Source organism: Perissodus microlepis, chromosome 5, assembly GCF_051167445.1.
Source record: "Perissodus microlepis isolate ML-2025 ecotype Zambia chromosome 5, ASM5116744v1, whole genome shotgun sequence".
Taxonomy (NCBI): Eukaryota; Metazoa; Chordata; class Actinopteri; order Cichliformes; family Cichlidae; genus Perissodus; species Perissodus microlepis.
The window spans coordinates 37,335,686-37,352,905 of record NC_140465.1 but is presented as its reverse complement, the minus strand read 5'-3'; the positions used below and the strand labels follow the sequence as shown (position 1 = coordinate 37,352,905).

Genomic DNA, 17,220 nt, shown 5'->3' with positions numbered 1-17,220 from the left:
AGCCTCTGGTGTCCTCGCGCTTCTCTGACGAGCCGCATTCTCCGCTTTTTGGTGGAAATCACGAGTTTCAGCTGTAACGTGTGAAACAGAGAACAGAACCAAACCTGCGTGTAAAACATCCAATCATCTAATATCTGATTAGAAACGTCACGGCTTCAAACAGGCGCAGCTTTATTAACACAGCAGCTCTTTTACAGACACACAACAGCGCAGAGACGCGTTCAGTCAGAGCGTCTAATACTCACCTGCTGCACACACGTACACACACAGACGCATACACACTCACACAGATACACAAACAGAGACAAACTCACATACTTGTACTGTGTCTTTAATCTCTTCATATTTTTCTGATATTATGGTTTCTGCTTCTTTTGTCAAACACTCTGCTGACAGTTCTCCTCTTTCATCTGAATGCAGGTTAAACCGTGGGTTAGTTAGTGAGTTTATAACCCAGCTGATCGCTAATGTTAGGATAAATCCAGATAACGGAGATAGTCCAGGTAGGAGGACTCGTCCAACTCTTCTGAGTAACACCAATGAGTTCCCACCAAAGCCGAGAGACGGAATCTCTCCAGTGTGTCCGGGATCTGCCGAGGCCCCTTCCCAGAAGCACATGTCAGAAACACGTCACGTATGAGGCATCCAGGAGGCATCTCACATCAAATATCTGACTTGTAAATTCAAAATGGCTGATCCCATTATGGCTCGCCACAGCAGATCTTCTGCCTCCATCACCCTCTGCATGTCGTCCTTCATGACACCCACAGACCTCCTCAGACTGCCGAGCAGCTCCAATCAGCTGGTCATAGTTCCCACATTTAGAGTCCTTACTCTCCTGCTTTTCCTTCTCTCTCGCTGCCTGCTAACCTGCCATCCCCCTCTCCTCTTCCTCGGTCTTCGACCAACAGTCGCACAGTTTATTAACCCAGGCCTTGTTTAAAACCCCCACTAACTCTGGAAGTTCAAACCACAACACCAGTGAAGAGGCCACAGCAGCCACGTTCGTCTGTGGGAGGAACAAGAAAGTGGGACAAAGATCAGCGTCAGTCATCAACAGCATGGCTGAAAAAGAAGAAACTGTGGAACGACGCAAAGTGCTGAAACGAACGCAGCGAGGTTCACAGAATCACTTTGATCTGGAGATCAGTTTTTGTTGTTATTGATTGTAAATGCTGCTGCCAGGGAGCCGCTTCTAATCCCACCAAACTGACTCCCACATCTGATGTTTACTGACATACAGGGTTCTGATCCGGACCCTGGTGGGATCCTGAAACTATGAAACTGTGAGGTTCATGTGAGGTTCTGCTGTTCAGAGCTTTTTCCCTTCAAACACCTCACTGTGCACTTCTGTGTTAGGAGTGTGCTGTTGTTCTGTTTGTGTTTGTCTATAATTATGTTGAATATCAGACGATATTTTACGAGGATTCAATGCAGAAATCCAGAAACTATTCATCGTCACAGAAACCAACACCCTCACTCGAGAATCACGTTTAACCTCCAAAAACTGAATGTGTCCTGGGTTTTCAGTGACAGTGAACTCAACCTCTGTGGGCTGTGAGTTTGCTGGAGTTTGAAGAATGATGACTTTTTCTGACAGTTAAGTCATTAAGGAAGCTCACTGTCAGACCACGATAAAAATAATACTCATACTTCTCCTGGGATGGATTCATGTGGACCTGGTTTAATAACTGAATAACTTTACAGACACAACAAAGTGTGAAAGTTAACTTATATAATGTGGTGTTTGAGCAGCTGCTTACTGCAGGGTGCCACGTCCTTTGTAATCTTAAATCACTCAGTCCTTACTGTTTTAAGCCTGACACCCATCGTTGGCCGTCGACAAGCGTCCTCCAAAGTCAGCCTTTGTGGGTCTGTCATTTGGAGGTCTCCAAAAAGGTCTCCTCTCTCCTCACTTGCAGTTTCCATGTCAGGGTTTGTCTGGCGATGTTGTTTCATGGTTTCACTGTATGGTGAGCCCAGTGGCGGATCTAAAAATTTTACATGGGGGGGGCAAGAGGTGAAGCCACGTATGTGTAAATCTCCCCTGTATGTAAATGGAGTCAACAAAATATCCACAGAGACACTTTAAAACTATTTATTGCATCATTTCAGCCCGTGGGCGGAGCTCTACAGTGGATGAGCCTGCCCCCTTCTTTTTACATCCATGAAACTTTCATTAACACGACGTGAGTGTAAAGGTCACGGTGGTTACTTCCTGTATTTGCTGACGTCCCTCAGCTAGCACTGTGCTGCTGTATGTAACATGGCATCACGGTCACGCTAACGATTCAGCCACACACTGAACTCGGTTTAATTGAAATGTTATCGACAGGTCAGAGCAGTCCTGTGGATGTTGTAGACAGTCTTTACTGAAATCACACCAAAACATTTTGACACCACGAGTCTCTTCAGCAGCCTTAGATGTTTTTTAAGATTACCCCAGAGCTGGAGAAACCACGCTGTTTGTATTTTGGGCTGCTGTATGAACACCAGGTGAGCGCACCTGCTCTCATTCTCACTTTCATGCTCGCTGAGCATCGTTCTCGTCAGTCAGATGCTGTGAGAGTGAGATTTGCCATCTGTGTGTCAGGACTGCCTGCAGGAGAAAAAACCCTTCTCAGTCTCTCTTCAGTCGCTTTGCGATGTGCGAACATCACGATTCAGCAAGTCTGAGGATTATTTTTGTTTTGATGCCGACTTTCTGAAATGACAGAGTTTCGTTACAAATTTGCGGTTCATGCTGGAGCAGCCACTTCACAGCGGTTTAGTGAATTTAGACCTCAACTTCAGATTCTGCAGGGGCTCACTGGACAGTTTCTGTGTGCTCAGCAGAGCGGCCTCAGAGTCCTGTACTCCCAACTACTTCCTGTCTGAGGAGGGCAGAGGACACCAGGGAACCAGCTACGTCCAAAGATCAAGACTTTGTCATTTTTCAAGAGATCAATAACAGGTGTGATTCAATGCAGAGAGGTCTATTAACACATAGTGAGTGAAGAAGAAGCACCCAGTGCATCATGGGAATCCCCGGCAGCCTATTGCAGCATAACTAAGGGAGGATTCAGGGTCACCTGGTCCAGCCCTAACTATATGCTTTAGCAAAAAGGAAAGTTTGAATCTTAAACGTAGAGACAGTGTCTGTCTCCTGAGTGTGGAAACATCAAGTACATGTTATAATAATTTTTTACTGCTCAGTTATTTGCTCAGAATCGCTTCCATTTCATAATCAGTGGATATGTGAATCCGTCACATGAGGATTACTACTAACAACAAATGATTGTTATTAATGTGGACACAGCAACCTGACATCAGCCACAAACAGCAAACAAGGCTCTATAACCAGGCTCCAGAAACGTCGGGACGCTGTGTCAATGAATAAAAACATAAAGCCTGATCTCAGAGATTCATATTTGATTCACATTTACTCACATTTTTTAATTGTACACAGCATCCTGATGTTTTTGTTACTGGTGTTGCATTTTAATCATTGGCAGACTGGAGACACGCCCATCTTTGCAAACAATCATGTTTGTGAGGGACAGCCAATCAGAAGACACTGGCCCAGTGTCAGATAAAGAAGGATTATTTTGGGCTGTGAATCATGCAAAGCTGGTCTAGTAGAGTTGAAGCCTAGAAATATGGAGTTAGTCCTCTTGAATCTTGGTCTGGTGCTTTAGCCTCACCGTGCTGTCTCCAGGCCCGTGGTGTGAACCACATGACCTGTCGCAGGTGTGAGTCACATGACCCGGCGCTCCTCTGGCGGCTCCCGCACCGAGGAGAGCGGCTCAGTGTCATCGTGTGCAGCTCCGAGCGTCTGGCAGCACTCATTGCTCAAATGAGTGCTTCATTATATTCTCTCTGATAGCCGAGCACAACTGAGTGAAATCCAATAGCACAATTCAATTATGCTGTGATGTGGGGACAGATTTGCACTGAGAGCATTTTCCACTGGATCCAGACACAGAGCTCTCTGTCTGACTTTGTCAGATTTGAGTCATTTATCAGATATTTTGGCTCGGCGAGCGTCCTTGAGCGCTGAAGTCGCTCAGAGTGAGACCGTCAGCCAAATGTCTGAAGAGTCCAAATGGGAGAACGGCATGCTGTGTGATTCTGATGTTACGGAGGCTCATTTTTCATTTCCTCCAAGGTCGCGTTCCAGCTCCAAGCTGGTGAAACACACACAGTGATCGCGGCTGAATCGTGAGGTACCGAGAGGCCCCGACCGGCCTAACGGACGACCCCGACCGGCCTAACGGACGACCCCGATCTCAGTGAGCTTTTGTGTCAGCGCTGCAGTTCCTCCGACGTCCAGCAGAGGCTCCAGCAGTGAGTCAGACTCCTACGTTTAACTGTCCAGCTAACCGCTGTCCTGGAGCCACGTTCGTGCTCACATCATCATCAGCTCAGAGCGCTCGCTGTGCTCTCAGCGTGCGGCCGCTCTGCCGCTGAGCATTATTTTTCATTCATTTCCCCCCAGTTGTGTAGAAGCAATAATAAATGATTATATGTTGTGTGGATTATTCTGAAGTTGTCCTTCATTATTTTACCACCTGCACACAATAAATATAATTACCTGTGACTCATTCTCGGCTTCCAGGCCTTTTTTAAAAAAATCAGTGAAAGGTCAAAGAAGCCGAGCGAGCCGAAGGCTGTCACCGCTGAAGCCCTCAGACCTTCGTCAGCAAGCTGTGACTGGATCACGGACGTGGATCAGCAGCTCTGTGGGCAGAGCCGCTAGTTACCACAGTCTTATAGGTGTGTTTTTGTCCACAAACAGCTTCCTGAACTCACCACAGTTACACCAGCTGAAGGACACAGCTTCATCTCTACAGTTAGGAGGCATTTTATGTGAATGATAAAAAGAGGCAAGCCAAATCATTCCTGTAAAAACGATACAAAGAGTGCAGTGACCAGAGTGAAAAAGCAGCCAGTGTCCCACAGAACAACTTTAACAAATTATAAGGAAGTCTGGCTCCTTGGAAGCAAAATCTAAAGAAATGAGGGGCAAGACTTTTGCACAGTCCTGCGCATTGGCATGAGTGTGTGTGGCTTGGCAGCATTCGGAGACCTGCAGCTGTCCAGCGTCAGCAGCTCAACATTAAACAGCAGCATCATGAGCACGGCCTCGGTTGGTTAGCTCATCAGATTATAAATTTCCAGGTGGAGCTGATGGTATTGCAGCACCTCAGGGAGCTCCGCTTATCAGCTGCTACAGGCATCATCTGCTAAACTCTTCCCTAACAGATGTGGAGTTCAGGTTTTATTCACACTGACGTGATCTGCTGGATTTCAGAGGGGCAGTTTCTGCAGACGACACAGCCTCAGTCAGCCTTCAGCTGAAAACACAACGTTTAATTCAGCTACGAGCTTCCCACCCTATTGCTGTGTAACTCAATGCATTGCATCATGCATTTTAATAATAAAGTTACTTTAACTTTTCCTTTTGAAAGTTTTGTCAGAGGGAAACAAAGAGACGCCAAATAACTTCAAAGAGGAAAAAGATTTGCATTAAGAAAGAAAAAACCTAAACAGCCACGAAGAGGCTAAAGATGCCTGAAAGGACACGTGAAATGACCACAAAGAGAGGTGTAGTAACCACGAGAAGACATAAGGCCACAAAAGAAACAAAGAGACGTGAAATGATCCAAGGGAGATGAAAACGACCACAAAGACTGAAAAAGATTCATAAAAACCCCACAAAGAGCAACAATACAACTATAAAGTCCTCAAAATGTCCTCCAGGGGACAGGAAACAACCACGGAGACACTAAAACCCACAAAAGTCAATAATAAATATCAATCAATAAAAACCCAAACAATATGAACCAAACATCTATGAGCAAACAGTTCGCAGGTTGCTGCTCAGCTGCCCGTCGGCTGCATCATGAACGCATGAATCCTCTTCCCTGTGAGCGGCAGCGTTGGATTTACTCCCCGCCAGCTGCTAATTGACATCGTCAGGCCGCTGACAGACCACGTCGGCCTCAGAGGACTCGAGCAGACAGAGGCTGGGCGATCAAACACTCGGCGTCACCTCGCATCGGCCGTGTCTGCGGATAGAAGTTGCACTTGAACACATCACAGAGACATCTGAGGTCCTGATGTGACTCTGAGTGAGAGGGAACGCTGTCAGTGTTCTGCTGCGGTCAAAGACAGAGCAGCTGATCGTTTTCACGCCGTCAGACACCTGAAAGACTTCAAACGGGGAGGTTTTAATCCGCCGCATTAGAGCTGCAGTGATGGAGGACAGCTTCACATCCTTCACTGAACTATTTGAGGGTGTTTATGGGGGGCGTGACTCCACTCACGCAGCTTTGCATGATCCACAGTTCATAATAAGCCTCCTTTATGTCAGCTCCTCTGTTCTTCTTCTTTCTGAAACAAGCATTTTAACTACTAATGTTGGCTGACTTTCACAAACACAAGGTTTGAATGGGTAGTGGGTCTGAGATGACCATATAAGGACGTTTCTTCTCCGTGACATCATCCAGATCCAAGAGTAGAAAAAACTGATGACCTGAGTGTTGAGAGCAGTGTGCAGCCTGAGCTCTGCAGGAGTGCTATAGACACATCCATCTCATTTTTGGAAACATTTAATATGAACATCCAGCAGCATAACAAGCCTGCAGCCTGACAGAAGTGCTGCAGTAACATATGATGCAGAAATCTGTGAATAAACACAGTAAACGACCTCAAAAGTGCAGTTTTCTGTTTTCGACTTTTACCCTTTGGATGTATTTTTAATATTTGAGTGTCGTGATGCTGAAGTGTTAGTGGAGCTGCTCGCCGCCCGCCGGGGAACAGTAAATAAATGCACGCAGTTATTATCTATTTCTTTTTACTAGTTTGGAGGCTGAGCAGACAGACCGCCTCCTGCTGTGATTCAGCAGTCAGCGGAGGCTAACGCTGCAGACTCTGAGCTCAGCTGCTCACTGTTTTCAGGACCTTTGCTTCTTCACGGTTTCCCTGCACAGGACCTTTCCTGCAGAAACGCCCACCGGCATCCTCGAGCCACGCAAACCAAACCCACACTGGAGACGCTTTTACGTCTTAAGAGGAGGGATTGCATAAGCGCAGGGAATACATGTGGTGTCACGGCTGAACTGAACCGTGACTGCATCGAGCTGTCACACGAAGGTTAGCGGAGGAGCGTGTGGGCAGGAGACACCCAGAGACCGACCGCTGCCGGGAAAATAAAAACGCTGCTGTTTTTACTGCGACTCCGTCCAGGTGAATTACTGCGTGGCTGATCTCTGCACTGTTAATATTTTGATGCAGGGGGCTCAAGCATAAGGCCCGGGGCCCAAAATCAGCCTAGCAAAGATTCCAATCCGCCCAACGGGAAACTTGACTTTGGGAAATGTGAAGGCGAGCATACAATTAGGACGTTTTAATGTAATTTTACAGTTTTACAGCTTCAGAAATGTCTGCTTTCTGTGAAGCAGCAGGCTTTTACTCGGCCCTGAAAATCTTAGAAATATGGTATCTAAGCAGATTCTTCCTCTGGATGGCATTACCTTGGCCTCCAGTAACACTGTGAGGAACCTTGGAGTCATTTTTGACCAGGACATGTCCTTCAACGCACATATTAAACAAATATGTAAGACTGCTTCCTTCCATTTGTGCAACATCTCTAAAGTTAGAAATATCCTGTCTCAGAGTGACGCTGAAAAACTAGTTCATGCATTTATTACTTCCAGGCTGGACGACTGTAATTCATTATTATCAGGATGTCCTAAAAACTCCCTGAAAAGCCTTCAGCTAATCCAAAATGCTGCAGCAAGAGTCCTGACAGGGACTAGAAGGAGAGAGCAGATTTCTCCTGTTTTGGCTTCCTGTTAAATCCAGAATTCAAAATCCTGCTGCTCACATACAAGGTCTTAAATAATCAGGCCCCATCTTATCTTAATGACCTTGTAGTACCATATCACCCTATTAGAGCACTTCGCTCTCGCTCTGCAGGCCTACTTGTTGTTCCTAGAGTATTTAAAAGTAGAATGGGAGGCAGAGCCTTCAGTTTTCAGGCCCCTCTTCTGTGGAACCAGCTTCCAGTTTGGATTCAGGAGACAGAAACTATCTCTACTTTCAAGATCAGGCTTCAAACTTTCCTTTTTGCTAAAGCATATAGTTAGGGCTGGACCAGGTGACCCTGAATCCTCCCTTAGTTATGCTGCAATAGACGTAGGCTGCTTGTAGGATCTACTGTACAATATAAAGCACCTTGAGGTGACTGTTGTTGTGATTTGGCATCGGCTGTCAGGACTGAACCTCTGACCTTTAGTCCAGTTTAGATACCCTCATAAATACGTCCTCAGTAACAGCAGCCGCAGTCCAGGTGTGCAGGGAAACTCCTCTCCTCTTATTTACTCTCTCTGTTCCTCTTATCGATTCTTACTTTATAGCCCAGATTAATATTTCAGAGCAGAATGACCTGAAGGAACAACATCCTAAAGCACGCAGGGTTGAAGAGCACAGACCTTGTTGGGTGAAAGGCGAAGCAGAGGTCTGTCAGTTCTGATGGAAGAGGTGGAGAAACCAGAAAAACCTTCCTCCACTCCTCTGTTAGTTACTGATGGCTGCAGAGCAGGGTGGAGCTGATCTTCAGTCGTCTCTTTGGCTGACTTCTGTAGCGTGGCTGCGAGCAGTAATGACCCCGCTGTAACACCAAAAAGCCTCTTCTGACTACTATACATGAGACAATAAGGGCACTGATGTTCCCACTGGAGACCAATTTTGAAGGCTTTCATGATAATTGAGAGTGAGAACATCATTATGTCTGAGTGGGCGATCAATGGTGGAGCGATTTCTTGTTGGAAAATGTGGATGATTTTATAGCGATGAGATACACAGCGCTCTGACTGCAGAGAAAAGGTCCTGATTGTTTCTGATCCTGGAAACAATCAGTCCGAGGACGAAAACATGCACAATACAAGAAATCGTTTCAGGCTTTAAGTAAGCATGCAAACCAGACTCCTAACAGTCAACATTTATACTGTGTTAGTCGTGACCACAGGGAGGTGTGGGGAGCTGCCCCCGATCCAGACACGGAGAAATGAAAACGTTGTTCACAACGGGCGAATCGTCTTTCCAGGCCAAAGTCTTCCAGTCGCTGTTTCAGTGTCCGTGAAGGTGCAATCCAAAAGTTGGGAGAGAGAAACCAAAAGCATGAACTGACTTGAAACTGGCAAATCTCCTGAGTTTGAAGACCTGACAGATGTTTCAGGTACAAGAGGGCGTGGTTTCAGTCCCACTTACACCCACATACTCACTGATGCTCACAAGCTTTGCAGCTCCACAGAAAATAGAAAACATGAAGCAAAGCTGTCAGTTTCCCTTCGCCTATGAGCACAAGCTGCTGCAATGAATACAGTAAAAGAATAACGGAGGTTCCTCTGCAGAGCGTCTCAGCCTCAACGATGGGGCGAGGAGCCCAGGAGCAACGCCGTGGAGCGATTGAGCCTCTCGGCTGGAAAAGGAACACCTGGTTATCGCTCCGACCGGGAGGAGGTGCCAAAGAGAGGGAGGTCTGGGAATCTTTGCCTGGACTGCTTCCACTGGGACAAACAGCAGATGCAAATACGTGAGAGTTGACATTAATACTGATCAGGGTTAAAAACTGGTCAGGAAGAAACGAGGAAACTGCAAAGACTTTGTGCCAAAGATGTCTGGCTGAGTATCGATGAAGCTCTGGGATTTACTAAATCGAATTTACTGGATCTGTTCAAAATCATCCTTCCTTTATTTATTATATTGATTTGTGTCTCTGTGCAGTCTTCACTGAAACTCCTCCACTGTGAGCTTTCATTTTCATTTGGGAGCTTTGAGAAATGTGCAGATTGGGCTGAAAAAACACGGCAGATACTTGGAACAACTGCAAGCCAGAAAGCTGGAATGTGGGAACAGTTAAGGAATCTCCAACAGTCGGAGCACAACATTTAAAAAACCGAATAAGAGTTATATGAGTTCATGAGACACGAAGGACCAACAGGCTCTTGTACGTCTGCACTCTGAGTTTGAAATGTTTATCTCTGCATAACTTTTATCAGCATTTTGATCTTTGATGATTTGTCTGTGTGACAAAAACAGAAACAAACAGCAGGACTCGTCGTTTTCTTTGCTTCAGATAAAAAGACATCGGTTTAAACCATCGCTGCAGTGCTGCAGCTGTCTGTGCTACATGTGTGCTTCTGTCAGCTCCTTAAAGAGTCCTTCACATACGTTGAATACAAAGCCGATCATCTTATCAGAGCTCGTTACCTCATTGGCTCACGTCGCTAACACACGGCGGCCTTCTACCTGCAGCACAGACTCAGCATCGAGCCTGTGCACTCGCTGCATTCTTTGTCATGTGAATCATGTTTCTGTGACTGTAACTGTTAGTAACGCCACAGCCTGGCAAACCTCACAAACATCCTTTCCCTTCGCTCCCACGGGAGGACGTGTTAGCGACTGATTCGGGTTTTCATTCAGACTCCGGAGGTTGGATAATCAGAGTATAATTGCATGCAAAAGACAGGGAACAGCAGTAATTGGCACCTGATATCCCCTCTTCTCCTCCTCCGACAGAGCGGGATTTGAATAATCTTGGCAGCGGGGCGCACACACACCCACAGATAAGTGCTTCTCGAGGAAAAGAGCCGGAGGTGTCGAGATAAAACAGAAAGAAATGGAAAATGACACATGCAGGCGTTGATGGACACTAAATCCTTTCAAACGCTCTCTGCAGCCTTTACATTTATTGCTTTTCCCGCCGCTTTGCTCTAACGTATGAATGGCGGTTGGAGCGTTTTTACGGAAGTGTTGGTAACAAAAGCCCTCCTTATCTTATTTTCTCTGGATGCTGATAAGAAGCCGACATGAAATCTGAGTGCAAGTGCATCAAAGTCAACACAGACGTGTGCAAATATGAAGAGACGGGGAAGAAGAGACATCACACGCACACGTGTGATCAGTGCGTGAAGCGTGGGATCGCCATCGTTAGCAGCTCAGCTGAAAACTTCCAGAAACTGTCGTCGGGTGTTAGAGCTGAATCAACATTTCCCCCCAAAGGTTCACCAGTGTTCTGCTACAGGCAGGGGCGTGTCCAGAGGGGGCCCCAGGGCGGGGCTGGCCCCCTCAGGTGCCCTGCGCTTTGCTGAAGTACAGTTTTAATGTTCCTGTACTTCATTATATTTTATATTCCTGAAAGTAGCCACCCTTTGCTTTGTTGACAGCGCTGCAGACTCTTGGCCAATGAGCTTCATGATGTCGTCACCTGACATGGTTTCACCTCACAGGTGAGCCCGCCAGGGTTCGTTGGTGGAGTTTCGTGCCTTCTTAATGACGTTGGGACCATCAGTTGTGTTGTGCAGAAGTCAGGTTGGTGCACAGCTGACAGCTCGGTTTGACAACTATTAGAATTCAATCAGCTAAGTAAAGAGAAACAACAGCCCATCATTACTTTAAGGACTGAAGGTCAGTCAGTCTGGGAAACTGCTAAAACTTTGAATGTGTCCCCAAGTGCAGTCGCAACCATCAAGACTACGATGAAACTGTCTGACATGAGGACGCCCCAGGACAGGAAGACCCAGAGTCCCCTCTGCTGCTGAGGATACATGCATCCGAGTCACCAGCCTCAGGAATCACAAGTTAACAGCAGCTCAGATCAGAGCCCAGATGGATGCCACACAGAGCTCCAGTAGCAGACACATCTCTGCATGTTCAGAGGAGACTGTGTGAATCAGGCCTTTATGGTCAAACAGCTGCTGAGAAACCACGACTAAGGAAAAGCAACAAGAAGAGATTTGTTTGGTCTGAGAAACACGAGGAGGACATCAGACCATCTGTGCTTTGGTCTGTGAGTCCACATCTGAGACCTTTGGTTCCACCTGCCGTGTCTTTGTGCGACGCAGAAAAGGTGAACGATGGTCTCTACATGCATGGTTCCCACTGTGAAACATGGAGGAGGAGGTGTGATGGTGTGGGGGGGCTTTGCTGCTGACGCTGTTGGGGATTTATTTAAAACTGAAGGCACACTGAACCAGCATGGCTACCACAGCATCCTGCAGCAACATGCAATCAACTCATTTATTTTTCAACAGCACAACGACCCCAAACACACCTCCATACACCATTTATGTGGAGTGAATAAAGCGTTGACCTCAGTTTGTGATTTCTCTTGATTATAAAGTCGAAATACTTCGGACACTTTGTAAAACAATTTTTAAATCGGATATTTTCCCCTTTACGTGTGTGTGCTGCTGTGTTCAAGTCTTCTTGTATATTTACCAGTTTAATACTACTAAACATTTTTTAAAGACAAACTCGTGCTGCATTCCCCTCCCAGAGCATGCGAGTGTTGTTTCTGTCACTCCCACAGCAGAAACACTCCCAGCAGTGTGTGACAGAAAACACTCTGCCTGCTGCTGCTGCTGTTTCAGAAACAAAGGTGTGTAATGCTTTACAGCTGAACTCTTTGTTGTCATCTGTGCAGCCTTAACAGTATTTGACTTGAATATTTGTAATTTCCATGAAACCAAGCGTGCTTCATTGATGATGTCTGCAGGTTTGTAACAAGCCGAACAGTCAGAAATGAACCGACCTCCATCCCAGAAGGATGACACAAGCCTTCAAGCAGCTTTGCATGATTTACAGTTCAGAATAATCCTTCTTTAACTGATGCCGGGCCTCAGCCTGTCCACTCTGAAACAAGCTTAAAGGCAACTTACCTTTGATTGGCTATCCCCAACAAACAGAAGACTTGGTGGGCGGGGCTTCTGCTCCCGAGATGACAGCACAGCAGCACTGTGTTTCCGGACGGGGAATTCTTTCTGAATATTCATAGTTTTTGATCCTCCACGCTGACAGAACACGGGCAGAGAACAACTCGCCCATCAACATGTGGAGACAGAATAAGACAGTATGGAGCTTTTCACTCAGTCAGGTCGGCCCGACACACAGAAGCAGACAGACATCACACAGATCCAAGAGGCTGATGCAGCCTGAGCTCACGATTAGAAACATATTCAATATGAAGAGGAGATACATAACAGGCAATGAGGAGAAGCACGAGGATCTGCTGATGGTGAGGAGTAACGATGTTCCTCTGTTCATCACAGATGTTCTTCCTGTGTCTGCTGCTGGTTGGATTAGCACGCCGTCACAGGCTGCATCCGTTCGATGTAGGAGGTGCGTTCACGTGTGCGAGGCCTCCTTTGTGCCCATGTGGACGTCTCCTTGCAGTGAATGCTAAAGTGTGCTGCGGTGCTTCTGTCAGGATGAAAGGCGCCTGAACCGCTTGCTGTACGTGGCCGTCACATTTGACGCTAAGTGAAATATCTTTGTTCCGTGCTGATAAGGTCAAAGCAGGTCTCTGAAAATCCATCTGTCACCGAGTCTCTGGAGGACTTTCTGAATTACAGCACAGGAAGTCAATCAGAGTCAATCAGAGAACAAATGTTCTGATGGCGAGATGAAGGCGGGCCTATTTGGTTTTTTCTCTGTGAAGGCTTCACTGTGGACGTCTATAGGTAGGAAAATGTATGGTTTCATTAGTGCATAATCACCTGAATGGAAGAATAATGTTTTCATTACCTCAGAACGAGCCTGTACGTGTGAACAGAGAGCGGCTCCTCCGCAGGCTGAGGGGGGGGGGGGTGTTCAAGTCGAGGAGCTGACTAGAAATAAGAAAAATGACACGACGCCAGTACTACGTCCAATCAGCTGCCCAGAAGTGGGTGTAGCCACTGTGATGTCACCCAAAGCTTTCTGGACACCTTGAAGGTGCAGTGTTGTTTTAATGAAGGGGCCGAGGTATCGACCCTAACCATTCACAGCGTGGCACCTGTAAGGTGATGACATCAGCAGGAGACATCAGCTGTTAGAGGCCAAGAACCTTTTGGAGGAATTGTCTTCGTTATCCATCAGGAACATTTTCAGACACGATGAGCTGAAATCAATGAGTTGATAAATATTGGCGTCTCTGATGAGCAGCACGTGTCATACGAGCTTCTTCATTTTGTCTGTTTGGAGGAAAATATAATTTGCAAACTGAATAACGGGGACATGAAACGCCAGCCGCAGACGGATATTTGAATAATCATCAGTTTTGTGACAAGTTCACAAAAATCTTCCACAATATTAAAATGAAGCAAACCAAAAACATGAAATGTTTCTTATTTTCACTTAAAATGATTCAAACACAGCTGCATAAAAGCCTCGATCAGCTGCAGGATTAATCTGTACGGTGGCCCCTAGAGACAAAGCACCTACAAACTCCAAAACACATGCAAAATCCAAAACACTTGCAAAATCCAAAACACTTGCAAACTCCAAAACACTTGCAAACTCCAAAACACTTGCAAACTCCAAAACACTTGCAAACTCCAAAACACATGCAAAATCCAAAACACTTGCAAACTCCAAAACACTTGCAAAATCCAAAACACTTGCAAACTCCAAAACACATGCAAAATCCAAAACACTTGCAAAATCCAAAACACTTGCAAACTCCAAAACACTTGCAAACTCCAAAACACATGCAAATTCCAAAACACTTGCAAACTCCAAAACACTTGCAAACTCCAAAACACTTGCAAAATCCAAAACACTTGCAAACTCCAAAACACTTGCAAAATCCAAAACACTTGCAAACTCCAAAACACTTGCAAACTCCAAAACACATGCAAAATCCAAAACACCTACAAACTCCAAAACACTTGCAAACTCCAAAACACTTGCAAAATCCAAAACACTTGCAAACTCCAAACCACTTGCAAACTCCAAAACACTTGCAAACTCCAAAACACTTGCAAACTCCAAAACACTTGCAAAATCCAAAACACTTGCAAACTCCAAAACACTTGCAAAATCCAAAACACTTGCAAACTCCAAAACACTTGCAAAATCCAAAACACTTGCAAACTCCAAAACACATGCAAAATCCAAAACACTTGCAAAATCCAAAACACTTGCAAACTCCAAAACACTTGCAAATTCCAAAACACTTGCAAATTCCAAAACACTTGCAAACTCCGAAACACTTGCAAAATCCAAAACACTTGCAAACTCCAAAACACTTGCAAAATCCAAAACACTTGCAAACTCCAAAACACTTGCAAAATCCAAAACACTTGCAAAATCCAAAACACTTGCAAACTCCAAAACACTTGCAAATTCCAAAACACTTGCAAACTCCAAAACACTTGCAAACTCCAAAACACTTGCAAAATCCAAAACACTTGCAAAATCCAAAACACTTGCAAATTCCAAAACACTTGCAAAATCCAAAACACTTGCAAACTCCAAAACACTTGCAAAATCCAAAACACTTGCAAACTCCAAAACACATGCAAACCCCAAAACACTTGCAAATTCCAAAACACAACGGAAGTGCTCCAGGACGCTAGGGGCAGTGTTGAGCTTTTGTTACCTAGTAACTACACAAGCCAGGAAGTACCAATGACCGGATTTGGGCTGAATCCCAATTCAGGGTCTGCAGCCTTAAAGGCCGCATTTTAAGGCCGATTACGTCACAGCGACACAACGAAGGCTGTCCCAATTCAAAGGCTGCTCGAAATGCGGCCCTCAAATGCGTCCTTAATTTCCCTGAATTTTAAGGATGGGCCCAACATATCCCAGATTTCATAGCGCGGCGGTGGGTGTGGATAATTTTGCCGAAAAAAACGGCGGAAGCTGAGCCGCCGAAGAGTAAACTTTCAGAAGTAAGTACTGAATATTATGTCACTTATTTATCCGCAAATGTTTTTATAATGAAGAACATTAAAACATTACTGTTGGCCACATGTCGGGAAAGTTATGTGACATTAGTGATGTTTGTACTAACTTGGTTTTAAAGCCTTTTCTTCAAAATATACGCCGTTCAATAGTCGACCTTAATCTTACAGAGAATGTGATGATTTTATGGATAATTAAAGTCAGTCATATATCCACAAACACAACAAGCTGAAAGTCAGTGATGCTGCTCGGTTTGCAGTCCTGAACATCACGGCACAAGCAGGATTCACTGCACTGTTAATGTTAGCTATGTTATATTGCTGCCTCTGTTCGGTGGTGTCGAGCCAAACGGACTTTAACGTGTGTTTGAACGAGCTGACGGTTCACTCGTTAAGCTGAAAGAAAGATGCTTTAATCACAGCAGTCACACATGTGTCCACTGGACCATCTGGAACTCTTCTTGTTTAGCACTCGTAATAACACAAACACCAAATTCTGCTTCTCTGGTGCTGTTGTGTAGCAGTGTGTACACCTGAGACTGTCACCTGTCTGTCTGTCCTGCACTCTCTCTCTGTTTCTTTCTCTCTGATTGTGGAATAAAAGTATGAACATGTGTTTATAAGTTACACTTGTGTTTGAATCCTGCAGCTTCTCACACATTTGATTTCCATGTGTGACGACTGCAAGTGTCCAGAGTGAGGACAGACTGAGGGACCCACTGCTGCACATCATCTGTGAGGCTTTGCACCCCTGATGATCCACCAGGACAAACTCAGCAGTGTGTGAGGAAGAGGAGGAGGAAGAGCCAGCAGCAGCTGACAGATGGAGAGAATAGACAGACTGTTCCCTGTTTGTGAAGGACTGCTAGGAAAGTTTAACATCACTGTCTGTCCTGAATCAGTCTTATTAGGTAATGTTCAAATAATGTGATCATCCCAGTGTTTTCAGTGTGGGAGAAAGTACTCAGGGCCTTCAAGTTACACACTATGAAAGGCAGCAACAAGTTTAATGTTCAGAAACCTAAAGTATGTATCAGCAGCAGAATGGAGCTAAAAATAAATGTTTGTTTCAGTTCTATGAAGCTTTGAGTGTTTTGGATCAGTAGCTGCTGTGTTTGTTGCATCATATTGCTGTAATTGTTTATGTGCTTTATATATTCTGAGCTAAGTTGATCTATAGTGTTACATCATATTCTATAAGGATGTTATGTGTTTGTAGACTTTCTGCCCAGTTTGACCCATTTAGCAGAAGTCAGCCTGTTTAAGGCTCTGATATCTATTCTGTATGACTTAAAGCAGTTATGACATGGTCTGATTTTCTCCCCCAATAAAGGAATATTTAATATATCGGTCTATTATTCATTTTATCTGAAACAGTTTTCCCAGCTTGTACATTTTCCTTTTACACATATATGTAAGCATTGAGCCAAATGTAATGTAATGGCAACACATTAAACGAACAATATTTGTCTCTTATATATAATACATCTATATATACACTGTAAAA

General features: G+C 45.1%; 1 protein-coding gene across 4 annotated transcripts in view; it reads right to left on the bottom strand.

Annotated features, from left to right (window-relative positions):
• Positions 1-159, bottom strand: part of grm7 (glutamate metabotropic receptor 7) — a 142,794-nt gene extending 142,635 nt beyond the window's left edge. For 2 of the 4 annotated variants that reach the window (XR_014800325.1, XM_084929665.1), the window contains exon 1: positions 1-155. This exon is cut by the window's left edge and continues 1,395 nt beyond it. The gene's annotated coding sequence lies outside the window, so the exon portion shown is untranslated. The other 2 variants (XM_084929668.1, XM_084929667.1) reach the window with 2 other exon arrangements.
• Between the last annotated feature and the right edge of the window lie 17,061 nt (positions 160-17,220).